Below are 15,451 nucleotides of genomic sequence, written 5' to 3' on the forward strand. Positions count from 1 at the left end.
ATCAAACAGGTTCCTGGCAAACCTAGCAGACAACTTTGTCTCCCAAAAAGTAGAGAAAGGAACTAGGGGATTAGCCATTTTGGATCTAATTCTCACTAACAGAGATGAAATGATAGACGGTGTTGAAGCCATAGGAACCCTGGGAGGAAGTGATCATGCCATATTAGAATTCAACATTATAGAAGCACAACCAATAGAACACAGTCAAACTAGAGTCTTGGACTTCAAGAGAGCTAATTTCAATAAACTTAGAGAGGGCTTGGGAAGGATTCCATGGATGAGAATCCTCAAGGGGAAAACAACTCAAGAAGCTTGGGAAATTTTGAAAAATGATATAATAAAAGCACAGTCTAGCACAATACCAACAAAGAGGAAAAATAACAGCTCTCAAAAGAAACCAGCATGGCTGCATAAAGGACTCTCTGACAAATTGAAAGATAAAAAGGACAAGTACAGAAAGTGGAAAGAGGGGAACATAACTAAGTCAGAATATCAGCAAATAGCCCAAGCCTGCAAAGATGAAGTGAAGAAAGCCAAGGCTCAAAATGAACTAAGGCTTGCGACCAAAGTCAAAAATAACAAAAAAAACTTCTTTCAACATGTAAAAAACAAGAAAAAAGTGAAGGAAATGATTGGTCCATTAGTGGGTGGAAGTGGCAAGAAGGTGACAAGCAACAGGGAGAAAGCAGAACTATTTAACTCATTTTTTGCATCTGTCTTTACACAAAGGGAAAAAACAGACCAACCTATCAAAAATAGTGCCATAAAAAACAAAACAGAAACACAATTTAAGATAGGCAAGAAAATGGTTAGTGAGCACCTGTCCAGCCTAGATGAGTTCAAATCGCCAGGACCAGATGGATTACATCCCAGAGTTCTCAAGGAACTGGCAGAGGTGATATCGGAGCCACTGAACTATATTTTTCAAAGATCCTGGAACACAGGGGAACTACCAGAGGACTGGAAAAGAGCTGATGTAGTTCCCATCCTCAAAAACGGAAAAAAAATGGATCCAGGAAATTACAGACCTATCAGCCTGACCTCAATACCTGGGAAGATCCTGGAAAAGATAATCAAACAACGAATCAACGAACACCTAGAGGCAAACAAAGTCATTACTAAAAGCCAAAATGGGTTTGTCAAAAATAGATCATGCCAGACAAATCTTATTGCATTCTTTGACCAAGTGACAAAATTAGTGGATCAGAGGAATGCTGTGGACATAATTTACTTGGACTTCAGTAATGCATTTGATAAAGTAGATCACAACCTACTACTTGACAAGATAGAAAAATGTGGGGTAGACAGAACCACCACCAGATGGATCCGTAGCTGGCTGACCGGCTGTACTCAGCGAGTGGTCCTCAATGGAACTGCATCTATATGGAGGGAAGTGTGTAGTGGGGTGCCCCAGGGCTCTGTCCTGGGCCCAGTACTCTTCAACATCTTCATCAACGATTTGGATGAAGGGATAGATGGGGAACTCATCAAATTTGCAGATGACACCAAGCTGGCAGGAATAGCCAACACTCCAGAAGACAGGCGTCAGGTACAGAAGGATCTGGACAGACTTGAACACTGGGCACTAACTAACAAAATGAAATTCAATGGTGAAAAAAGCAAGGTTCTACATTTAGGCAAGAAAAACCAAATGCACAAGTACAGCATAGGTGGCACCATGCTCAATAGTAGTAATTGTGAGAGGGACCTCGGAGTCCTAGTAGACACTCAGTTAAATATGAGCCAGCAGTGTGCGGCAGCTGCCAAAAAGGCCAACACAGTACTAGGCTGCATTAACAGAGGGATAGAATCAAGATCACGCGAAGTCTTAATACCACTCTTCAATGCCTTGGTAAGGCCACACTTGGAATACTGCATCCAGTTTTGGTCACCACGATGTAAAAAAGATGTTGAGACTCTAGAAAGAGTACAGAGAAGAGCAACAAATATGATTAGGGGACTGGAGGCTAAAACATATAAGGAACGGTTGCGAGAATTGGGTATGTCTAGTTTAACGAAGAGAAGGACAAGGGGGGACATGATAGCAGTATTCCAATATCTCAGGGGCTGCCATAAAGAAGAGGGAATTAAGCTATTTTCCAAGCACCTGAAGGCAGGACAAGAAGCAACGGGTGGAAACTAATCAAGGAGAGAAGCAACCTAGAACTAAGGAGAAACTTCCTGACAGTGAGAACAATTAATCAGTGGAACAGCTTGCCTCCAGAAGCAGTAAATGCTCCACCACTGGAAGTTTTTAAGAAGAGACTGGACAGCCATTTGTCCAAAATGGTGTAGGGTTTCCTGCCCGAGCAGGGGGTTGGACTAGATGACCTCCAAGGTCCCTTCCAACTTTACTATTATTATTATTATTATTATTATTATTATTATTATAGTTTCATTTATACCCCACCTGAGCTAAAAGCCCTACTTGTGTATGGGGTATGTATCTGTGTCACTTTTTCATCATAATAACACCTTTGGTGGAAAATGTGAGCTCAGCTGTGTGAGCCTAATACACTGCAGCCTCTTTTGAACCCAGGACTAGGAAGTACCAGGGCTTTAATCCCTGGGAGATAGGTGCATATTCTGAAGTTTCATCTACGGAGCATGGTAAGAAGACCTGCGTTTCTTGAGACGGGAAGAAGGAAAAAGTCCTGCCTCATGTGCAGAGTTGCAGCTCCCGAATCCCGCCGGCCTTGAGGCCGAATTCTCCCCGCTGATTGTGAACGCGGCGCGGGGGCGGCACTCTCTTCCTTTACCTATAAACAAGCACGGAGCCGCGGGCTACTGCTGCTGCTGCTGCTGCTGGCGAGCGGGCGAGCGAGCCGACTGCAAGCGGGCGGGCAGCTTGGCGCGCTGGGAGTTTCCCTGCAGGGCCCGCGATCCAGGCTGGAGGCGGCTCCCGCAGGGCTCTCCGGCTGGCGCTCCTCACCCCGGATGCCTGTGCGGAGGAGGGGCGCCGCCGGGCAGAAGCGGCGAGGCCAGGCTTGGCTTTTGTCAGCCGGCGTGGCACCGCGCTCTCTCTGGCTTTTGCAGTAGCCGCTCACTCGCAGCAGGGGCTCTCGCGCCTCGCCTCGCCTCGTTGTTTGCTTTTAGCGGCGGGCCGGTCGCCGAACTACTTTCCGGCGCCCGGCAGCGTCGCTCGCCTCCCGGGAAACCCCGGCTGATTGACGGACTGGGGCGCACGCACCGTGCTGGCGGCGCGCTTGGATCGCTGCCTCTTCCGCGCAAGCCTCTCTCCGGAGCAGCCGTGGGGAAGAGGTGGACTTGCGGGGAGTTGGAGGGGGGGGAGCTTGTTTACACCGCGCGTTGGAATTCCCCGCGGCGGAGAGAAAGGTGACGAGGGTCCTTCCCGGCGGCCGCGGCTGGTGCATCGGCGGCGATTCGGGGGCTGGAGGCGCGGAGACCGCCGCTCGCTCGCTCGCTCGCTCCCTTATTGTCCTGGAGCGAGGCGCCTGGGTTCCCACCCCGCCCCCAGGGCAAGTTGTTCGGAGATGGCATTTGGGGTGAGTTTGCTCCTTACTTCTCCTCCCCTCCTCCCCATGTCTTGGGCCCCTCTTTTGTTTCGCGTTCTTTCTGCCTGCCCGGAAGGCTTTTGCGGGTGGAGGAAAAGAAAAAGGCGAACGGGAGGAGAAAGAGAGAGAGAGAGAGAGAGAGAGAGAGAACAGAAGCTTTTCAACACTGTGGGAGGAGGGTATACAGACCCCCCCCCCGTTTCCTCTCGATCTCCCTTCCTCGTCCTCCAAGTTTTTCTTTTCTCCCATTCATTCTCTTTCTCCTCTCCTTCTCTCCCCCCCCCTCTCGAAAGCGAGGCGGCGCTGGTTTGAATGGGGGTTTTCTTGGCTCTGGAAGGGGCAGCGGGTTTGCGCGGGTTTGGGCTCGGCTCCCCCGAACTTATCTGGGGAAGCGTCGCCCTGAACCCCGCGCTGCTTTGGAGGTGGCCGCGTCGCCCCGGCAGACCGAGTTGGGGTGCGTGTGCGTGGGACATCAGCTGAACCTCAGAGAGGTGTGTTGAACCGGAGGTGCCTCCGGCTTGTTGAGAATGACCGCTTTATTCCCGCTTGCCTGTGAAGCCTCTGCCCGCTTGCCTCTCTCCTCCCCCCGCTGCCATCTCTGTTCCTTTTCAGCCTTGCCAAGAGAAGGGGGTTAGCCCACCCCACCCCCAGCTAACCAGCTTCGAGGCTGGAAATCCTTTGCTTTTGCCTTCCCCCTCCCTGGGGAAGGGGGAGGAGGAGGAAGCGGGGAAGAGAGCCACCCTGAAGCAGCAGAGACCCTTCCCCTCCGAGGGCTGGACTCGGTCCCCCCCCCCTCCAGCCTTCTTTGTTCGGTGGAGGTACTTGCCTGTCCCCCAGGGAGCTGGCGACCGCGCATTTCGCTTCTTCTTGGTGGAAACCTGAGATCGGTTTTTCAAGAAGATGGCAAAGTGGAGCTCCGGGCTTTGGGGGCTGGGATCCTTCCCTTGAACCTGCTGTACAAAGCAGGGGTGTGCGGGGATCTGTGTGCTTTCTGGTTCCCATCTGAATTTGAAGGCACCTCCAGGAAGAGGGAAGGCAGGACTGGTGGAGATGTTAGGAAGAATCTGTGCAGGGCAGCTCCCCTCTGGCTGTGGTTTTAATGTCCTTCTGGGTATATTAAACAGGCTCTTTCCCCATTACTGAGAAAACCTGGGATTTTTTTTTTTCCTGGCTAGCAAGGATATTCTCAGAGGTTCAATAAAAAGGCGGGGGGGGGGTCATGAAAGAAAATCAATTGTTGGCCTTCCCATCTATTCATTTTGGGTTGCTATCTCTATTTGCGGTGGACTGAGGAGCATTCCAAAGTTGGAGAACTGATGGAAAAATGTTAAATGAACAAATCACCATGTGGGGCAAGACTTAATGACTTTGTGCTGCTTGCCCTTCTTTTAAATGTACCTCGTAATCTGGAAAGAAGAGTGTGGATTCTGTGCCCTGTCTCCTGCTCTCTCTCAAAGTGAAAGTTACTGTGCTCTAATCCATCCAGAATCAAGTCTCTCTCTGTGTGTGCTAATTGTTCATTTAAGAAGATTGCCTGGTCATACTTTTTAACAGGCGGCTCTGTAGATGGAGCACATCAGATTTGCCAGCCAAAACATACTGTACAAGATATTCAGTGCTTTTCCTTATTTCATTTTTACTTTTTGTGGAAAGAAAAAAATTGGTTATGGTGGCACAACCTTAGTGGTTGAAATTATTGTTCGAATTTCCCTTAAAATTTGTTAAACGACACAGGTAAATTGATAGAAATCTTGTCTGCAGGCGTTTTCAGGCACATCCGTAATGCTGGTGAGAACTTTTCTGCATCAAGTTACAGTTTCAGAAGAATTAAGTTTGTTGAGAACTTGAACTTTCTGACTAGACATCTTCTCACCTCCCCCCACCACATTCTTTGCAGTTGCAATTTAGAGATTCTAAAATATATTGACAGGCATGACATTGGTGCAGCCCAAGAGAAGGATGTTGTGCATCTTTTCCTTGCTGCAGTTAGAAGATGCCAAAGTTATAACAAAAACTAGATCTCCCCTCTTCACTTTTTTCTGAATCAACTTGGGCCACAGCTAAGATATCCCATGGCATAATGAACGGGGATGAGAGATATTATTTAAAACATGCTACATTACATAATGTAGGAGAGCTATGTTAATCTTGGCAGTCCAAAATCAGGAGTCTGGTAGCGCCAGAAATTAAAGCATTCCTTTCCGTCTGGAAAAAAAAATGTTTTTAAGATTTTTTTAAAAAAGGAATTGGGAGGGTGAGTGAGAATATAAAGTGTGAAGAAGGGAATCGATCTATCTTTTCATGCCATGGTAAAACATGTTCAGCCGAGTGTAATACTGACCAGAACCAAAAAAAACACACTCTCATTGAATTACCAATGAAAGGCCTGGCCAATAGTAAATCTTTATCCTGGAGAACTGCAGACTTCTTAAAAAAACAAACCCTTGTCTGTAGCAATAGAAACGCCTATTTATGATTGGGTATCACTTTGTGTAAATGATTTTGCTTTGGCAAAAATACCCACTTGGTCTTAGCAGTTCTGGAAAACGGAACTCCTGTTTGGGAAGCAGGCATCGTATGTGGACTGTTGGTCTTTTCCCATAGCAATGTCAGATACACACTAGAGCAGCACCAGGCTCTGCGATAGTTGTGAAGGGCAGCCACTGTCATCATCTTGGGTTGCCTGTGGAGCAACAAATGTAACACGGTGTGGTGTGACACTTTGCCAGTAGATGTCACCCCATGTGTTGGAGAGAAAATATTTTAGTTCTTTGAAGATTTTGGAAATAGGGAGGGCTCTTTTTTTCCAGCACAGGATGATCTTGCTGCAAGGGCTTTGTTTGACCCTACTTTTAAAAGCTATCCTATTTTTGTCATCTGTTGAGGTCTTCTAGGCATCTGTGTCTCAAGCCACTTGCTGCATTTCCAGTCAGACTGACAACACTGCTAGGTCAAAAGTCCAAAAAATAATGGGACATAGCCGTGGGATGTTCTGGTGAAGTGTATTCCTATAAGTGCAGGACATCTGGCAAGTCAATTGCTGACTATAGACTCCTTGATTTACTAGGGTCAAAGGGGTGGTGCAGAAATTTGGCTTAATTAATGCAGCAGAGACTAAAGCAGTAGTATGTGCCTCTGGTTAAGAGGAAAAGCCTTTCCTATATCTGTCCAGTTGCAGACACAGGATCTAACTTTTTTATTTTTTTATTTTTTTTTGGTGCCTTCAAGTCAATCTTAACTCCTGGTACCTATTTGAACAAGCCCCTGCAGTTATCTTGGCAACATTTCAAAAGTGATTTGCCCTTTCATTCTTCTTCATGGGGGGGAGGGGAGAAGAGAGAGGGAGAGAGAGAGAGAGGGAGGGAGAGGGAGGGAGAGGGAGGGAGGGAGAGAGAGAGAGAGAGAGAGAGAGAGAGAGAGGGAGGGAGGGAGGGAGGGAGGGAGGGAGGGAGGGAGAGCGAGCTCTCTCCACTTTCTAGCCTGATGTCTTAATCACTATATCAAGTTCCTATATCATGCTAATCTATGGTTTCTTGACTAAGCCACCGTGATGTCTTGACTTTTAGCTGTTTCATGTACTAGACCTGGTTTTCTTAACCAGAGTTTACTGAAGTTCCTACAGTTGGCTGGGCCTGCATGCAAACTGTTGCTTATAAATTGTGGGTTAGTGCAGACTTTTAACCCAGCAAGTGACTGTCTCAGAGACATCTCACAGATTCCATGTTTGTATATGGGTCTGAACTTGGATATACCCCATTGGGGACAATTTATCCTGGAGAATATCTATGTGGTCATTGAGAGTTGACACTAACTTGATGGCAAATAATCAGTCAATCAACCAAACAATCAATCAATTCTCTAAATCCAGTGCTCCTTTTTAATTTTGGCTTCTGTTACCTGTTGACAGTAGCAAGATCTCTGCAGAGCAGAACAATGGCTGGAGATACAGACTCTCTGCCAAGTCAGTCAAGGATTCAGAGAACCATATGATTTTCAGCAAAACTTGAGACTAACAACTTCCTCAATTTTTTCTATAGTCTGGGAGAAAACTGAACCAATTAATTCCTGTAAGCCATCTATAGTCTGGCTAGTTTCAGACAGTTAGATAAATTTTGCATATAAATATAAATATTCTGGCTCCTGCCATTCTCACTGCCTGCTTCAGGCAGCACAGGGACTACTTTCATACAATATACTTAACCTAGTTTTACCATTTTTTGGGCTTCAGTATTCTATTCAGTCAGGACTTAAGCCAACAGGTGGCTTGCATACAACAGGCAAAGCCACAGAACAGTCAAAATTACTTCTAGCCATGTTTAGCAAGATAGGAGAATGCAGATCGTAGGTCTTCACCCAATCTAAGTATATTATATGAACGCAGCTATTAAGCTTAAATAGCTGTTTCTGATAGGGTTTATTGTATTGTATGAATCCAGCCATTGTAGTGTCTCAACGATGCTTTGTAGCTTAGGGTATTATTTGTTCTGCAACTCAGACAATCGTATTTAATTCAACAAACAGTGGTTAACTTGATGACAGTGAGTGCAATTTGCGGATCGGATCACTCAGTAAAATTTTCCCCGGCATTCATCTAGCCCAGTGTTTCCCAAACTTGACAATTTTAAGGCATGTGGACTTCAACTCCCAGAATTCCACAGCCAGCAACGCTGGCTGTGGAATTCTGGGAGTTGAAGTTCTCATGCCTTAAAATTGTCAAGTTTGGGAAACACTGATCTAGCCTGATCTGCAGAAATTTAGAGTGGGACAAACATCCTTGTCCTCCATTTGGCTTCCCTCCTCCCACACTATTGTTCAAATTTTTTTTCTTGAGAAAAGCCATTAAAGTGGAAGCTTTTGGCCTAAAGAACATCCTCTCTCCCATTCCAGATTGCAGATTAGCCGAGCAGGTTAAACATTCACCAGTCCTCCTGTGTCACCTCTCCTGCCTCAGTTATAGTTTTATAAAATCTCATTTAGGAAGCGGCTTTGTCAAAGCTCTCCCTCCCCTTTTCTCCCAGCATACTGTTAATCTCCTGGGAGAATGTGCCAACTCAGAAATCTTTCCAGACTCCTTTCTTCTAATTCTGGCCTGGATCCCAACCCTCTCTGTTTTCCTCATTCTGGAGGAGAGTGGGCAACTTTTGCGTGCCAGACATTTATTTTCTTCCTTTTGGTCTTCTGAAGGCCATGGGAGAAGATGGGTGTACAGTGATGTTACTAAAGGCAGGGTCAGGTTTTTCAGACTTACTTTCATTTTGGGGATGACCAGAGGAAACTTGATAATAAAGATAAATTCTGGGAATTGAAGTCCACAAGTCATAAAAGAGCCAAGGTTCCCTACCCCTGGTGCAGACTAATCAAGCTGGGTGAAAATGTCATTCTCTTTTCAGATATATATCCTTTCCATCAAAGCTGAATGTGTCAGTATCCATCAGTTCACTTTTTGGGTTTGGGTATTCCTGCCAACAAAAGTGCGTATAGTCCAGGCCATGGTTTTCCCGGTTGCAATGTATGGCTGTGAAAGTTGGACCATAAGAAAGGCTGAGCGCAAAAGAATTGAGGCATTTGAACTATGGTGCTGGAGAAGACTCCTGCGAGTCCCCTGGACTGCAAGGCATTCAAACCGGTCAGTCCTAGAAGAGATCAACCCCGACTGCTCTTTAGAAGGCCAGATCCTGAAGTTGAAACTCAAATATTTTGGCCACCTAATGAGAAGGAAGGACGCACTGGAGAAGGGCTTAATGCTGGGAAAGATTGAGGGCAATAGAAGAAGGGGACGGCAGAGAATGAGATGGCTAGATGGAGTCACTGAAGCAGTAGGTGTGAACTTAAATGGACTCCAGACGATGGTAGAGGACAGGAAGACCTGGAGGAACGTTGTCCATGGGGTCGCGATGGGTCGGACACGACTTCGCAATTAACAACAACATTCTTAGAAATGGGATTGGGGAATGTATTAAGTCCACAGGACGCTGCTTGCTCCTCTCAGGTGTAGAGAAAATTAGTAGGAAAGTGGTCCAAGAAGCCCTTGCAAAGACCAGTTGGCATGATAAATGAAAGATTTCAGAAGTTCATCTGTGTAGACCAGGGGTAGGCAACCTTGGCTCTTTTATGACTCGTGGACTTCAACTCCCAGAATTCCTGAAGTCCACGAGTCATAAAAGAGCCAAGGTTCCCTACCTCTGGTGTAGACTAATCTTCCTACCTTATGCATTCTGGATGTATAGGATTTCAACTTCCAGAATTTCTAGTACAGACATGTCAAACACAAGGCCCGGGGGCCGGATGCGGCCTGCGAAGTGGTTTCATGTTGCCTGTGAAGCCATCCTGGAAACAGTGAGGGAACGGCCCCCGCTGCCTTGGCCCTGGCCCAGGCCGGCCGGGAGCCAATGTAGAATTTTGTGGTGGCCATCTATGCTGAAATGCATTCAGTCTTAGCTCCACAAGGCTGTCTAGAAACAGCGAGGAACCAGCCCCTGCTGCATTGGCCCCACCCCTTGGGTGCATGTTGGGGAGGTGTCACTCTTTGTGAGGAATGAAGAAATGGACCATGCCTTGGCGCTTGCCCCGGTCCCACCCCCTTCTGCCAGAGACCCTCAGATCTGTCCCACTCCTGCCCAGGCCCCCACAGGCATCCTTGACACGAATGATGTAGAGCTGGCTATGCCCATCCAGTAGGCCACACCCACTCCATCCAGGCTGCACCCATCCTGGCCATACCCATCCAGCCCCCCCCCCCCCAGGACAACTACAATGCTGATGCGGCCCTCAATGAAATTGAGTTTGACACCCCTGTTCTAGTAGCTGAGTTGAAGTTCATCACATCTGAAGTCCTGGTTAAGACAGCTGGTTACAGGCTGAGGGGGAAAATAGGAATTAGAAAAGAAAGTGAAGGAAAAAGTTGACACCTTTTGTTTTCCTTCTCAAGTAATGAAATATTTTTGCTGAATCTGAAATAACATTGTAAACTTAGGAATGAATATATCATTTTAAAGCAGATGATCCCTGGCTCAGTTCTTGCAGTTTCCATTAGAAAGATCTCTGCCAGTAGACAAGGAGAGGCCTTTGTATGATTGCTTGTGGAGTTGCTAAAAATGCACAGCATTAGACCAAATTGCAGGTGTAGAATTATCTTTGTGGTCACTGTGCAGGGCAGAATCCTTCCTCAGTTTTTCTTTCCCATAAAAAAAGCAGTCAGTTCACATGTACCAGGCACTGGCTGAGGAATTCTGGGAGTTGACGTCCACAAGTCATAAAAGGGCCAAGTTTGAAGACCCCTGAGATATACTGAACCAAGCTTTACTTAATCATAGTTTAGTAAGTAAATCACTATCATCTAGATCTTTTATAATGAACCCGAGTCATGTTGCATAACCAAATTAGCTGGGTTCTCATACAGGTAGACTTTGACTTACGACCATTTGTTTAATCAGCATTTAATGCTGAAATGCTGAAAAAATGATTTAAGATTGATCCTCACACTTATGAGTGTCACAATCCTCCTACAACTATAAAGAGAAAATTCCTATCAGATAGAACAATTAATCAGTGGAAGGCCTTACCTTCAATAGTTCTGGGTACTCCATCACTGGGGGCTTTTAAGAAGAGACTAGACAAACACTTGTCTGGAATGGTATAGGGTCTCCTGCTTAAGCAGGGGGCTGGACTAGAAGACCTCCAAGGTCCCTTCCAACTCTGTTATTCTGCAATCATGTGATCAAAATTCAGTCACTACTTGGCAATCAGCATGTATTTATGATGGTTGCAGCATCCTGGGGTTATGTGATCATCATTTACAACCTTCCCAGAGAGTTTCCAACAAGCAAAGTCAATGGAGGGGAAACTGGGTTCACTTAATGACTAAGCAATTTGCTTAACAACTGTGGCCAAAAGATCATAAAATTGGGTGTGACTCACAACCACATTGCTTAGTTCTGGCCTCAAATGTGGTCCTAAATTAAGGACTACTTGTAACTTATTCAGGCTAAGACAAAACCAAACATGCCATATTAAGGTTGTGTTTCTTCTGCCAAGATCTGGAGAAAATTGTTAGAGAATTTTAATCTCTGTTGGTGAAAAATAAATCAGAAGCTCTCACAGTTGACTGCATTTAGCTGATTCAAATAACTTTATATTTATATAAAAATATTTACAATACCATTCTTCTTTACAGCAACATAGCTTAATGAAGACGTCTTACAGAGACAGACCAGAGACAAAACTTGAGACTGGAAATCCAGCTCCTAACTCAATACTCTTTTTTTGCACAGACTCAGTAGCACTTTCTTCACATTGGCTGACTGAGTTACCACATGACTCTTCCTGTTCATGAATATTCCAACAAAAATTCTGATGATGGGAAAGGTGGAAGGAAAGAAAACAGGATGACCAGCAGCAAGGTGGATGGATTCACTTAAACTGGCAATGAATGCATAGTTGGGAGACTTGACAGAACAAGTTAGGGACAGATCATCTTGGAGAAAATCTGTGTGGTCACAAGGACTCAACAACAACCTGATGACACATTAATCAGTCAGTTGTGAGACACATGTAGCTAAATGACCATTAGTATATATATGCTTTAATCAGAATTTTAAGTGTAAGAGTTACTATAATATGTTTCCAGGAGTCAGTAGTAGGGCCTTCAACAAAGTTTGGCTTCAAATTTCATTTTTTTAAAAACAAAAAAGATTGATCATGCCATTTTTAATTTACTTGGTAAATCTCAGGCTTTGTGGTCAAGGGTGTAAGAGGACAGTGTGAATATATTTCTTACCCAGGCATTTTGGCTTTCCCTGGTCATAATGCTGTAAATGATCTCTGCCTCAGGTTTGCGGAGGTTTGTTCAGCAAGCCAGGATAGACAAATATTGTGAGTGATCTCAATTTCTAATGCACATTAGATTAGGGATATATGATCAAACAGGTAGTCCTTAATTTATGACTGCAATTGAGCTTGGAATCTTGTGTCATTGAGCAAAGTAGTCATTAAGGGAGACATCACGTGACTGCTTCACTCAGTTACCCCAATAGCAATAGCACTTAGACCAGTGATGGCGAACCTTTTAGAGACTGAATGCCCAAACTGCAACCCAAAACCCACTTATGCATGGTCGAGTGCCGGGTGGGTGTGGCCCATTGGGTGGGTGTGGCCCATTGGGTGGTAACAGCAGACTGGGTGTGACTAAAAAGTTCAATAAATCAATTCCAATTTTGCAAGATCTTTTTTTTTCCCACGAGAAGTTGAAATTGACTGATTGAACCTTTTTTTTTTTTTTTTTTTGCACACGGCGGTGGAGGCCTAAAGCAAAAAGGTTTTATAAAACCCAGCTGAAGGCCTAGGACTGGGGCGATGGTGCACGTGCCCACAGAGAGGGCTCTGAGTGCTGCCTCTGGCACCTGTGCCATAGGTTCTCCACCACTGACTTAGACTTATAAACTGCTTCATAGTGCTTTGCCGCACTCTGTATGTGGTTTTCAGAGGCAATGTATTGCCCCCAACAATCTGGCTCCTCATTTTATCCACCTGGAAAGGATGGAAGGCTGAGTCAACATTGAGCCTGTCAGGATCGAACTCCCAGTAGTTGGCAGAGTTAACTTGCAGCACTGCATTTTAACCATTGCACTACTATGGCATGACTACAATCTTGCTGCTGTGACCATTAAGTGATCGCGTGGATTGTTAAGTGAAGTGGGGGTGGCTCAGGGAGTGGGGCAGGCCCTGAGAGGCCTGGTGCAAGCTACAGGGCCCACTGGCATGTGGAGAGCTTCCATGGGCTAAGAGGCTTCAATCCTTTTCCCTGCCCCACCATGTCATGGAGGCCTCAGCCAGTTACAGGGATCAGCAGCTCCAGTTATCTTTACATTTTTATGGTGCTACCGACAGGCGTCCCTAGCCAATATGTGGGGAGCCTTCCGGACAATCGTGAGAATGGCGACAGCTATTATTTGCTAGCCTAGAGTGAGCTAGCACTGTTTTAGAGCCATTTTGGTCTAGTGCAGGGGTAGGCAACCGTGTCTCTTTTATGACTCGTGGACTTCGACTCCCAGAATTCCTGAGCCAGCATGGCTCAGCTTGGAAACCTCTCCCTTTCCCCTCAGCATGGCTGGCTCAGGAATTCTGGGAGTTGAAGTCCACGAGTCATAAAAGAGCCAAGGTTGCCTACCCCGGTCTAGAGATTAAGGCATCAGGCTAGAAAGTAGGACACTGTGAGTCCTAGGCCACTCAGGCTAGTTGACTCTCTCTCAGCCCAACCTACCTTACAGGATTGTTCTTGTTGTGGAAAATAGGAGGAGGGAGTAATAGATAGGTTTGCTGCCTTGAGTTATGTATAAAAATAAAAGTGGGATATGAATGAATGAATGAATGAATGATCACTTCTGTGGCTCCTATGATAAAAGCAGTGTACTTTGTGAAAGAGCTCAACCACACAGCATCAGTTCATAACTTGATTCGAGTAACTTGAGATGTTTTGAGCTGAGCTCCTAACAGTTAAGTCATTTCAGCACATGCACCAATGTTCAGGGGAGAGTAGCAGCTGTGGAGGTTGTTAAAACCACTGTAAGGGTGCTTCCAGTAGGAAATTGGTGCCTCCAAGGCCTGCAAAGGGAAGCCATAAACGATAATTCCAGGGAGTCTTTTGAGGGCACCGAGATTGTTATTTTGCTTAAGCAAAGCATGTTTCAACTTGGCCAGCATCTGGATGAGAGAAGAGCCTTGAGGTATACAAATCTGAGCTTTTTGAAGTGCCAGTTTGGAAGGAAGAGAGGGATGTGACTAAATGGATAAAAAATAATGTCCCTGAATAATTCAGCTCAAGGAGTCAAGCGTAAATTGGGAAGTCTGAAACTGAGCACTTAGGCACAAATGCAGCTCCGTGGGGGCTCTTGGGAGTCTGTAGCCCCAATGCATCTCAAGGGCCCTCATTTGAGGATGAAATCCGTCATTTCATACGCTGCTAATAATGAGGTCATGTTTGAACCATCTGTTGGTCCATGAACAGGAGCATGCCAATTTATTGCATTTATATCTCTCTTTCCATATGAGGATTTCAAGGGGGATGTGGATTTCCCACCCCCATTGTGAAGATGCTACTCGGGAACCAGTGAGCTGATTGGGGCCCTGGCCTGCCCTCCCACGGATGTGGCCTGACTTTTTGCCGTACCATTGCATGGTGTGATTGCTTTTGACTCAGCAAGCTTGTTGTGCGTGATGAAAATAGGGTATGGTTTAGCACAGTGGTTCTCAACCTGTGGTCCGCAGACCCCTGGAGGGCCGCGATGTCATCACAAGGGGTCCTTGAAGGCTTGAAGAAATGTTACGATTTAAATCTTGAGTCTTGGGGGGGTATGTGGACATGGTCCATGGCCGGAAAAGGCATTTAAAGAGGGTCCGTGGTGAAGAAAAGGTTGAGAACTACTGGCTTAGCGTGATTGGAAAGCCTGGCCATGGTAGCTTCTTCAAGAAGCCATGGTTAAATCAATGAGGGATTAAAGTGATGTGTGAATCCAGTTATTGAGCTAAGGCACCAAGTTGGGTTCATGTAGCATATTAAGCCAAAGGCTGGATGGTTGGTTGTGATTTTCAGGTATCTATCCAGCCACTGTGATTTCAAAAGTATATTTAGGACTCAGAGCAAGAGGTGAATCCTACCAATGACTCTTCTGTTCCTGATGCCTCTGGTTCAACTGTGAGGACAGAGTTCAGAGGTTTTTCCTTCTGTTTTCAATTAACTACAATATGGGTTTCTCTGAATTCCACAAGCTGTTGCCTTCCTCTAATCTCTTGCTGTTCAAATGGGTGGGGAATTCTTTGTTGTAGTCCCAACACACTTGGAGGTCTCAGGCTGGGAGAGCTGATCTTCATTACAGTTTGTTTGAAACATGCCCACACCAAACCATAGTTTGTAGAGTTGATTTACTTCAACCATCCCTAGT

The 15,451-nt window shown here is 45.7% G+C and overlaps 1 protein-coding gene across 6 annotated transcripts in view; it reads left to right on the forward strand.

Annotated features, from left to right (window-relative positions):
• Window positions 1–2,835: 2,835 nt before the first annotated feature.
• The window catches only part of PLXNB1 (plexin B1), a 180,345-nt gene continuing 167,729 nt past the window's right edge, over window positions 2,836–15,451 (forward strand). For 3 of the 6 annotated variants that reach the window (XM_039369310.1, XM_039369311.1, XM_039369313.1), the window contains exon 1: window positions 2,837–3,506. The gene's annotated coding sequence lies outside the window, so the exon portion shown is untranslated. Of the gene's footprint in view, window positions 3,507–3,752; window positions 4,007–15,451 lie in introns of those variants that run through there. The other 3 variants (XM_039369307.1, XM_039369309.1, XM_039369308.1) reach the window with 3 other exon arrangements.

The sequence above is a fragment of the Crotalus tigris genome, unplaced genomic scaffold (assembly GCF_016545835.1).
Source record: "Crotalus tigris isolate CLP2741 ecotype Arizona unplaced genomic scaffold, ASM1654583v1 scf7180000021037.190999, whole genome shotgun sequence".
NCBI lineage: Eukaryota > Metazoa > Chordata > Lepidosauria > Squamata > Viperidae > Crotalus > Crotalus tigris.